Source organism: Silene latifolia, chromosome Y, assembly GCF_048544455.1.
Source record: "Silene latifolia isolate original U9 population chromosome Y, ASM4854445v1, whole genome shotgun sequence".
NCBI lineage: Eukaryota > Viridiplantae > Streptophyta > Magnoliopsida > Caryophyllales > Caryophyllaceae > Silene > Silene latifolia.
In genome coordinates this window covers 357505593-357517507 of record NC_133538.1, presented here as the reverse complement: position 1 = coordinate 357517507, position 11915 = coordinate 357505593, and the positions used below count along the sequence as shown (strand labels likewise).

Below are 11915 nucleotides of genomic sequence, written 5' to 3'. Positions count from 1 at the left end.
AATAACGTTACATAAACTAATAGGTCGGTAATCACTCACCCCCTCCGGATTTTCACATTTAGGAATAAGTGTAATGAAAGTCCGATACTTAATCTTATGTTAAATTGATAATTGTGTTATTGGAAGTTGGGAATTCGCATGGTTACTATTGTACGTTGTTGTGATTAGTATTGTTATTGTTATTGAAGTGGGAAAGAGATAAGCAATATTGGCCTTTGGGCTCCGTGAATAAAATAAGAATAATTGCCATTAAGTTGGTCGGAGTATGCCATTAAGTTGGTCCGAGAATGTCATTAAGTTGGTCCGAGAATGCCATTAAGTTGGTCTGTGATTGCCATTAAGTTGGTCCGTGATTGCCGTTAATCGGTCCGTGTGGTAATGCCGTTAATTAACGGTCTGTGTTTCTAATTCTTCTGGACGGTTTAAGTTTATTGAAAGTGTTTTCTTACTGTTCAGTTTATCCCTACTTTACCTCGTGGTAGACAGTGTATTCGTGAACACTTGTGATGAACCGTAACTGTGGAGCAGACTTGACAGGTACTTGAGACTAGCTGGATAGGAGCTTTGGGGAGGCGTGAGGAGTTTAGGGTGATGACCTAGACTTTTAGCTCAGTAAGCTTTATATCTATAGACTTAGTATTTTATTTCCGCTGCGAGTTGTAATTAATTTTATTTTAAGTTTTTTTTAGTATTGGTTAAATTATAACAAAACCCTTATTCGCTAAATTTTTAATCTAAAGTACTTTAGTTGTTATACTTTGTTATTCACTACCTCGGGCAACCGAGATGGTAACGCTCAGATTTACTTGGGAGGCCTAGCTAAAGGCTCCTGATTAAATGGGGTGTTACAAAGTGGTATTAGAGCAAAACGATCCTCAGGCCTAAACCAATGAACAATAATGAATGTAGGTTGTGTCTAATAAAATGAACCTCGGGTAAAAACGGTTAGGTTCCCCTCTTAGTGCGGTTAAGAAGCGCGCCTTAATTCGTACCATGGCCCTCTCAGTTTTGAACCGGGAACCCTGAGAGAATATTCGAGAGTATGGGGTAGATAAAAGGAAGTATATCCGATTTAGGGAGATGTTCGTGTATGCTTGATAATAATTGTACTAACTTGTTACAGGATGAGAGTACGGTAAGTATTAAGAAAGATTGTTTGCTTGGCTATATGATGTTTGTAATCAGAATTGATATTGTTTTTTGGATGAAATGAGGATTTGATAAGGAGTAAATGATGAATTGTTTTGATCATGAGCATGAAAATAATTGTGAATCGATATTGATTATGTGGTTGGATGTTGTGTGGTAGTAGTATCATGTCTAGCGATATGCGACTATGTGAATCCCGAAACCATGATATTTACAATAGTATGAAATGATTAAACTTGTGATAGGAATGCTTTAGAATAGATGCTAGTCGTGTGGGAAGTATGATGACCAAGTTGTGTTGATACATATATAAGAGGGTGTTAATAAGGGCTTATGACCTAGTAAAAAGGAACGTAGAGCTGAACCTTATTCTGCCAGATTTTTACTTTTATTTGATCTAGCTGCCGTTTGACCTCTGTTTATCATCTAAGGTCGAAATTTTTATGATTGAAAACCCAGTGAGTTAGCTTTCCAATTTCGTTGGTCTCATATTTAAAAGTTTTACAGTTTGAGAGAAATAAATATTTTAGTGGACAACGGTCAAAATGTTTCTGTACAGCTAAGTTTTCTACAAATGATTTTATAAAATTTCTCATTTATTTTGTACTTAAAATATTTGCCTAATTCTGACTCCACAGTTTAGAAGATTCATATATGTTTTCAAATTGATAAGCCACGTTGCAAGATAATATTTTGGCATTTAATAGTGAGTTTTTGAAAGTTAACCCTGATTTGTAACAATATGCTAATAACGTTCTGTTTAGGTCAATTGAGTTGCAAAAAAATCCTTACAAATTGATTATTTGAGTTATGGACTTGATTTTTGTTCTCATATCTGATAACTCTCTGTATTTTCTAAAAAGTATAAAAACTCAAGAAATAGTTAAGCGGTTATTTATTGGTGATTTTTGAAAGTTACAGCATAATTTTTTTTTTTACTTTTGGTAAATGTGTTACGACAAGATTTTAATAAAATTTTTTAATCGTTGCGATGACTTTGTGAAATGTGTTCTAATAGTCTGCTTACATGATGTTAAAGATATGATTATTTAAAAAGTGCATTGATATGAAGTGAAAGTAAAATTTTATTTGGGAAGTCTGCTGACATAGTGTTATGAGTAAATGTTATGTGGATTGACATGATTCTTAACAGGAAAAGTTGAAGTGGACTGTGTAAGTTTAATTGTTTATTTGTTGTGTTGAATATTGTGTGGGTTGAGTTGATATTCCAATTGAATGACATGTTTCTAGAGTTCTTGGTTGATTTGCTTAATGGAGTTAATGTTATGTTGACAATTGGATTTGGTGTATGAAGATGACTAGTGTAGCCAAATGATTTTGATGTGTTGTGCTCAGTATTTTGGGAGATATGACGGTTGAGTTGGTTGCCAGAGTATGTACCTTTAGTATAGACAATGATGATGTGAAGATAGACATGATAATTAAGTTATGCATAGTGAGTGGTGTAGACATGGGCCACAAGCCGGTCTGCGGATTTAGGCCACCTACCGATCTGCGGTCACGAGCCACCTGCACGCCAAGCCAATCTGTGGACATGCAGCGGTATTTTGAAAGCCACGCTCGGCGGCGTAAAAATGCTTTCGACCGGATCGCTTTAGATCGGTCGATATCGTCTCGGCAAGGGCTGCGAAATGATGTTGAGATGTTCGGAGTCGCCACCAAGCATTTGTGGGATGCTTGGAACCCGTTCGAATCCACTTTATACCTAGGTCAACCAAGGCAAAAACCGATGTTTGACATAGGTTCTAAAGATAAGGACTCGTCCCTCTTTTAGCATTCTATGCCTAAAATAACTCTCGTACGCCCTGGATAAGGCCATCCACTATCCAAAGGTTCTGATTAAGGGGTGAGGGTACGTATTGGGAAGCCCTTTAATCGGACACCCAATCCCGCCCGCGTTTGCGGTCTCTACTGATCGATCGTGGTTGTTTAAGTGCAAAAGTTGATAGAACGGTTAAAATGCATGAATGCGCATCCATAATTTTAACCTAACATGTGAGCTTTCTAAGTCGGTTTGTTAATCCAAATATCAAGCATAAGATGTCAAGTTGGATTTAGATTGATTTGCATGTGAAAACGGAAATTAAACATCCATTTACCAAATTCGGGTTATGATGCTTAACACGATCCATTTATTTGGAAAAGGATGTCAAATGACAAAGTGTAAAAACGTAAGCTTGTCAATCTGATCCGTCATGTATGCGGGTAAACCGTAATCGGGATCGTCCTAGACAAGTGCTAAAAATGAGGCAGAACAGTGCCAGGCAACCCCATTGGGGCCGCGAGCCTATTGGCGAGGTAAGAGGTTCTGCCCAGGTTTTGAAATATGAAAGCAGAGGGACTCTTGGGGCGCGAGCTATGGGGAGAACCAAGAGGTGCCTCTTGGTTGTTAAAAAGGTTGTTTAAAACCGTTTTTTGTGAATAAATGATTTGCAAGTATGATTTGCATGACTCGGAATAATTACTATTGTGTTAGTAATATTCGTTGTCGGATTTCCAAGTTTGAGAAGCATAGTTTACAAATAAAAATGTAAAATGTTCGATTTGAACTAAATATGTTAAGTTCATTTCTTTATAATTAGTCAAGTTTGTCATCGTCCTCGGATTAAACCGACATGGTATAAAGAACCAATGATGATTATGAATTATGACTAATAAATTTACAAATGTAAACAAATGAGAAAAATGGTAAATAAAAGAAAAGGGTGTTAAAATACCCATTAAAATGTAATTAACCATAAAGTCATCGAGTCACGGAATAAACCGTCATGGTATAAGGAACCAAGGATGATTTTTGTAATGGTAAAAATATGTTTATCATAAAAATGAATTAAAATGTTTGAAATGGTAAAAACCGTAAAAGGAAAGAAGTAAAAATAAAAGAAAGTGTTGAAGGAAAGACGAGAACAAGAACGGATGAGTCTGAGCTGGACACCCATAAGAGGCGCGAGCTTCCATGCATAGCAAGGAGCTTCTGTCTCAGGCCAAAACTCGGTTTTGGCTCGTCTAACCTATATTTGAATCGTGTTATGCATTGTTCATGCTCGTAAACTCATAAAAACAGTAGATACATGAAATAAATGAGATATTTACACCCTCAAACTTACGTGTATTGATGTTTGTGTGGTAGACTACTTTAGAGACGGTTTTCTCGTTGTGACTACTCGCGATCAAAGAAGTTTAAAAGAGTGTCTTAAAAAAGGATTTTGTTTTGAAAATATGTTGAAAATATTTTAATTAAAACATGTTGATTGATGAATTGAGTTGGTCGAATGGGTCGGTCGAATGCACGGCAACGGTACCAAACAAAATGTGTAAGGCTTGTGTTTACGATCAGTAGTTCTTAAACACGTGTCGATTTTGTGACTTAGGAAGTCGGGTCTAGAAGTTTAAGGGAGAAGGATGGGGTGGACTCTCGCGTGAGTATTATGGGGTGTGAAGGTTGGTATTTATAGAGAAATGTGGGGTGGTAGGTCGGTTGATTTTGCTTAGAGGCTAAGCAGACACCTGCTTTAGGCGCAGGCTACCTCGTGATGGAAAGGGGTGTATTGTCCCTTTCAATTTGGACGTGGCCTATTCTCCATCCATTGTTGATATGTGGTATTCATATAAGGTGTCGTGTAACAATATGGGCTGCTAATAAGATGATTTTGGTATTACTTGAGGTAGGTGTTTTGTTTGCTTGACTCGGGTTTCCCCCGTGTGAGTCGGGATTTGAATTCCGAGTCGGTTTTTGGCTCGGTGTCGATTTTGACTCTAATTAGGGTCATTTTAATGGAAATGACATGATAAAGACATTCATGGCATTATTTTCGACATTCGAGATTTGGGTTGACTCGGGTTGACTCAAGTTGACTCGAGTTTGCGGGTTTCTGAGTCGGTTTTGGGTCCGAAGACGGTTTTAACTCTAAATAGTGTTATTTAATGCAAATGAAGTTAGAAAACTTTTGATGAAATCATTTTTCATATCTGAGTAGTGCATTAAACCGTCTCATGTATAGCCAATCCACGCACGCATGTCAAAAATACGTTATAGTCGATCATCATCGGGTGGTTTTTGGGAGGTGCAGATATTGGGTATCTACAGAGCCCCTACTTTGACTGAGGCTTGGACAGAGCGAAAGTCAAAGTATGATCTCCAGGTCAATCGAAGATTACAACCTGAAGACCATTGCGACGTCGAGGTGACTCAAAAGGGTTTGAGCCAAGGACCTGCCGTCGGGAAGGGCGACGCCAAGGCAACTCGGGGATTCGAGTCAAGGACCTGCCGTCGGGAATAGTTTAGAGTATGTTGACTTCCGGTTCGGGTCATTTAGAGTCCATTAGACTACGTATAAAGGCTCGCCAGCCATATGAAGGAATCATACCTAAGGCATCCTCGGGATATGTCCTTGCGCGTTTGCGGACAAAGGCTCGCTAGCTGTGTGGATGTGAAGGGGCTCGCTCGCCGCAGTGCGTTGTAAGGCTCGCTAGCCATGGTGCATTTTAAGGCTCACCAGCCATGTTGAAGGTGCGTCCTGAGGCTCGCCAGCCATGTAGTCGATGGGGCAAAAAGCCCTTGGACTTGATAGGTCGACGTTTGTTGGGAAGAACCCAATACTCAGTTGGAGTGAGTTTGTCTTCTCAAGATTACCTGCATGGTTAGTAACCATACATATCCGCAGTCGCATAGACAAGCACGTTGGCATGCAAGCATATAGGCACGTAAGCACATAAGCATATGATCAATTAACATGTAAGCAACTAGCATGTAATATCTCACGCGAGGGGAGATATAAGTTTTCAATGTTATGAAGCTTAAAGGGGAGTCTTGTTACTCGTAGATCTGTGATTTAATAGATTGGAGACACGTGGCTATTGGGACACTGACTCACACAGACTTTGCACATATAAGTGCAACTCCTAGCCAAGAAAGGGTGACAACGCGTATCAAATCCTTGGAGTAGAAGGTCCACTCGGCTAGGGAACATGAACTGATTATCTTCTTCAGACATCTTTGTCCCTGTTTTCTTACTTGAGATCCCTTCTCGAGGTATGATAATCCGGAGAGCGGAACCAAGACCTTGTCGTCGTCCGAACCGAGCACTAGACTATGGGCGGTTTTATTTTGGACTATGGTTGAGACTCAAAAGATGTTTGAGGATAAAGGACGGGTGGCGTCTTGAAAGAGTAGCCCCCAGAGTGAGAAGATGAGAATTTGGCAAAATAAAGAATGGGTGACGTCTTAAGGAAGAAGCCCCAAGTAAAGAGGTATAAGATTAATTTTTGCGGCTCGGTGGGCTGTTTTTGAGGATTGATGTTGATGGTTGAGATTGAAATGGGTGTGCGGTTGTGTCCTTGTAATAGGACTGCCTACGTATTCGCGTGTTTGCGAAATCAAACCAGATCGTAGTTCTGAGCTGGTTATTGAGGATTGAAATTTGGAAGGGTTGTGAAAGGAGTATGCGGTTGTGCCCTTGTAATAGGACTACCTACGTATTCGCGTGTTTGCAAAATCAAACTAGGTCGTAGTTCTGAGTGTGTGTGCAATGGATTGCAAATTGAAGGTGTGAAAATTGAATGTGTGTGGGGGTGTGGTTGTGTCCTAGTAATAGGACTGCCTACGTATTTGCGTGTTTGCGAAATCAAACCAGATCCTAGTTCTGAGCGTGTGTGCGCCCAAGCGAGATGTTAGGACCTTTAAGTGATTTTGAGGTGTATGGTTGTGTCCTTGAAGGACTGCCTACGTATTCACGTGGTGTGAAATCAAACCATATCGTAGTTCAGGATGTGTGTGCCTAAGCGAGTTGTTAGGATCTTAAAGCGTGAGGTGTATGGTTGTGTCCTTGAAAGACTGCCTACGTATTCACGTGAAGTGAAATCAAACCAGATTGTAGTTCTGAACGTGTGTGTGCCTAAGCGAGATGTTAGGACCTTAAAGTGATTTTGAGGTGTATGGTTGTGTCTTTGAAGGACTGCCTATGTATTCAAGTGAAGTGAAATCAAACCAGATCGTAATTCTAAATGTGTGCCTAAGCGAGTTGTTAGGACCTTCTAGTGTGGAGGTCACGACGGTAAAAGCCGTTTAATGACTCGTCTGAATTTGTGCCTAAGCGAGTTGTTAGGACCTTAAAGTGCGAGGGTCATGACGGTAAATTCCGTTTGGTGACTCGGGAAATTGATTTGAGATAATTCATCTTTGATCATGAATCGAAGAGGTGTAATTTGTGAAAATGTTCCTTATCATGTGAGCACACTAAAAAGTGGACCCTAAGGGTAGATTCACTACAACAAATTAGCACTTAGGCCACGGTTAAATTCGTGGCGCAAGTGATGAATTCCCGTGGCTATATCATTTTGCCACGGAAAACCAAGCGTGGCGCAACTGGCCGTGGTTAAAATTTAGCCACGGGAAAAACCGTACCGTGGCTTAAATTAGATATTTTGCCATAGTATTCCCGTGGCTAAAATTTCGTGGCTAAACAAATTTCCCGTGGCTAAAATTTCGTGGCTAAACCTATTTTCTGTGGCTAAAATGTTTATTAGCCACAAGGTAATATCGTGGCCAAATATAAATTCTCGTGGCTAATATATATCTTGCCACGAAACGATAACGTGGCAAAAACTGGTTAATCCCGTGGCTATTATTTACTAGCCACAAAATAATAGTATAGCTTATTTGATATTTCCCGGAGGTGTTTTTCTGTCGGCCACCTGATGTTACATGTGATAATACTTAGCGCTTGCGGCGATAACGCCTATAAACCAATAAAATAAAACTGCAATGAATATAATAAAATTTTATCAACTATTCATCAAAGTGTAAAATCTATGTGTTCTATAATAGTCAATTACGTACAAATTAAACATATGAGTAATATTAACTACAAAATTTTCCAAAAAAAAAAAAACGAAATACAAAAACAATTTAGGATCATTGTTATGAGATTTTTCTTGCGAGTTTCAAACGACACATCAAATTGCGATCAACTTTCGGCCGGCTGTCTGCTTCTGCACTAACACCAAAAAATATTAATTATGGTTGTCTTAAGATAAATTAGATAAATTTAATCAGACAAATTCTAACAAGATAAAGTACATTGGTGTAACAGTAATAAACAGTTTTGATATCTTAAATACAAGTTAACATACATGTTTTTCTTTGATTTCGGTACGCCTCTTTTGGACCCTGAATATTGATAATTTTTTTGAAATGTTATACCCTCCTTAGCCTTATTTCTCTTTTCCTAAGAAACAACGAGGAAAATAAGAGACATCGAGTTAGTGAGTGGGAAGTATATAAAATAAAGTCGTTATTATCTTTCAAATGGTTGTTGTAACATGTTTTTAAGATTAGAATTCATACGAATAATTTATCATAAATGATTGGGTATGAAAGTTTAACTAATGCAAAAAAAAAAAGAAAAAAAAAATCTAATAATAATCACACTTTTACTTGACATTTAGGGTGTGTTTGGATACAAAAGTGGAGGAAGATAGAGAGGAGGGAAAAGGAACGAAAGAAATGGGAGTTGTATCCAAACACCTACATTCTATTCCCCCTCCCCTTCCCTTCCCTCGTTTCCCCTCCCCTTCCTTTCCCTTCTATGTTTCTATCGAAAGAAACCCTATAATTTCTCTTATTATTGTATTACTATGACTATTATATTATACAACTAATCATGTAATTAAAGTAGTTGGGTCATATTCTAAGTGTGTAATGAAGTAGGGCAACATACTATATAAAATAATACGAGTGTTGGTAGAAAATTTGTATCAGTCATTCTCCTTTTTACACCCGTTGTGAAAAGAAGTTTGAGTTGGTTTTGTGATGTAGTTCCTTGAATTTATTTGGCTTTATTATTTTTATTATTTTGTGAAGAATATTTTATTCAAATGATAAGGACTAAATGAATTCAATTAGTCTTGTTGAAGACGGGTCGGAGCAAGTGACGGATAATGTCACTCACAAAACGGATAGGGGGGATAAGGTGGGACACCCCCATGTGCTTCCCTCTCTCCTTTATTTGGGTCATTTGTGAGGGAAAATGGTATCCGTCACTCCACGCGCTGTCACAAATGAGATTTTGCGAAATGAATTAAGGAAAGTATTCACATTCTCTTCCAATCGGCTTAGCTCTTTTCCAAGCATTGTGTGATTTTCAATATTACCTTGGCGTCAATATAACTATTCAGCTACAGAAATGATGGAGACTGACAACATTATTCAATTATTCATGTCTTATTCCATTCGCTTGAAATTGGCAACGTACTACTATCAAATTATCGAACAATATATAATGTCTTGAATTTATTATACAAAAACCCAAAGAGTAATCAAGGCCTATGTTAGGGTGCAAACTCTTGTCCCACATCGGTAGAATAGAGATGGAAGATTATCTTTATAAGTATCCACGAAATATAATAGTACGAGGCCTTTTGGGAAGGAGCCCAAGAGTAAATCCGTGAGGGCTTGGCCCAAAGCGGACAATATTGTACTATTATGGGTTGTGGACACAGATGCAGCAGAGGCCCAACACGAGGTATTCACGCTTCCGCACAACAAGTGGTATCAGAGCCCAAGGTTTGACTTGGGTTAGACACAGAGATTCATCAGGCCAAGACTTGAAGGTGGACGTACACTATAAGACGTGGAACTCCTATAGCTCGAGGGAGAGCTAATATGTTCGCGAGAAGCGACATGGTCTCACGGCGTTGAGACGGCAGGCCGTCCAAGAGAAGATCGTCAGCGACCCGGCGAGGTGGGCTGAGGCTTAATGGAGGCAACAAAAGCGGTCCATGGTAAGTCCAAAAAGGTGGTCCGGTGTGACGCGCTGAGGCAGTGGATTCGGACCAGTCCAGGGTATATTGGATGCAGAGGAGTTTGTTACGCAAGTGTAGCACAACCCCCGTGAGACACATGATGTGTCGTTTAAGGGGAGGTTATCAAGACTTGGTGATGCGGGTGTCTAGGTGATGGGGCTGCATGGTGTGGGGAGTTCTCCATGGAGGTCAAGGTCCGAGTCAAGATGATGGTCCTTGGTTTGAGGGGAGGATTGTTAGGGTGCAAACTCTTGTCCCACATCGGTAGAATAGAGATGGAAGATTATCTTTATAAGTATCCACGAAATATAATAGTACGAGGCCTTTTGGGAAGGAGCCCAAGAGTAAATCCGTGAGGGCTTGGCCCAAAGCGGACAATATTGTACTATTATGGGTTGTGGACACAGATGCAGCAGAGGCCCAACACGAGGTATTCACGCTTCCGCACAACAGCCTATATAAGAATCAGCGTGTCTCTATTCAAATAATTCATGTACATAAAATTAAGAGAGTTGCTACGGAGAATCAGCATTATTCAGCCATTTACTTTCTTATGTCAAACTAAAATATAGTAAAAAAACAAGTGAGAAAAAACAAGTATGAACTAACCCAAATAGTATGACTACTATCTACACATAGATAATCACTAGCCATAATTGATGGATCAAACAACCAAATTACATTAAGAAAAAAACAGAATGAGATTAGAATGTAAAGTAATGAAATAATTAAAGAGTCACAGTTCGCAATTCAAAATTCAAAATTCGCAATTCGTAATTAACAATTAGCAATCGACAATTCCCAAATCGTAATTCAAAATCGCAACTCACAATTCATAATCCACAAGTAAATTTTATTTAAATACCAGAGATAGGGCGACTTACTAGTGTCTCGTAAGATCGTTGTATACCGATCGAAGATGCTTAGATGGATGAAGCCAAAGAGCGACGAAGATCGAAGGAGTAGGGTTCGGCAATTTGTCGTGTTTTTAATTTTGATAAATGCTTTTGTTTTGGCAGAGAACATGTTTGGATCGTGGTATATTTAGTACCGGGAGTGGGCTTTGTTTTTCATTTGGGTAATAAAAGAGTTTTATTAAGTTAATTTGGCTAATATAAGAGTTTCATTAAGCGTGGGACGATATATGATAATTAGAACCCGCAAACGATGACACGAATAAAAAATACGCTACGAATCCGTTATGAAATTAGTGAGTATGTATAAATGTTTAACTAGATATTTATGTAAGTCTGTTGATATAAATAGGACACGAGATTAATAGGGTGGGGTATGGGTTGAGCACTTGAGCTCTCTAAACACGAGTCTGATACGAATGACATATTTACTGAATTAGCTTTCTTTAAATCCTCCATTACAGAAATATATTATACTTTTCAAACATTAACATGACTAGATCTGACAAACGGGTCAATCAGGTCAAGTTGGGGTTAGGTCAATTTTGGGTAAGCTGATTTCTGGGTTTGTAGATTTCGAGCCAACTATTATTAAGTTATTTGTGAATAATAATCAACGAATGGTTTAAGGCTTGATGACCCATTTATCTAAGTGGATCGACACGAATACGACACAAAGTTTAATTGGATTGGGTTTGGGTTGAGTGGTTTTTGACCCGTTTACTTCTGACACGCATCCAATCTACTTGTGAGGTCTAATAATAATTAGTTACTTTGTTTCTTCTTTTGGGCAGTAGGAGTTTTATAAAGCGTGGAATAGTCTTATAATAACTAATGTAATAGCCATCATCCAATTTTTATTGTCTCCTTCCCTTCAAAAGTTTATCCCACAATTATTGCCAATTTTTAAATTTCTTAAAAAAAATAATTGTAAACCCCCTAATATTTCCCTAGATAATATGGTTACTACCTTTTTCATCCCAATGATATTACCCTCATTCCCTTTAATTCAAAAGGTAAGATTATTAT

The 11915-nt window shown here is 38.6% G+C and overlaps 1 long non-coding RNA gene across 1 annotated transcript; it reads right to left on the bottom strand.

Annotated features, from left to right (window-relative positions):
* Positions 1-7977: 7977 nt before the first annotated feature.
* LOC141633800 (uncharacterized) lies at positions 7978-11039 on the bottom strand. The gene is made up of 3 exons (XR_012538556.1): positions 10857-11039; positions 8302-8396; positions 7978-8160 (listed from the first exon to the last, which is right to left on the bottom strand). It is a non-coding gene; the product is annotated as an uncharacterized LOC141633800 (long non-coding RNA).
* Between the last annotated feature and the right edge of the window lie 876 nt (positions 11040-11915).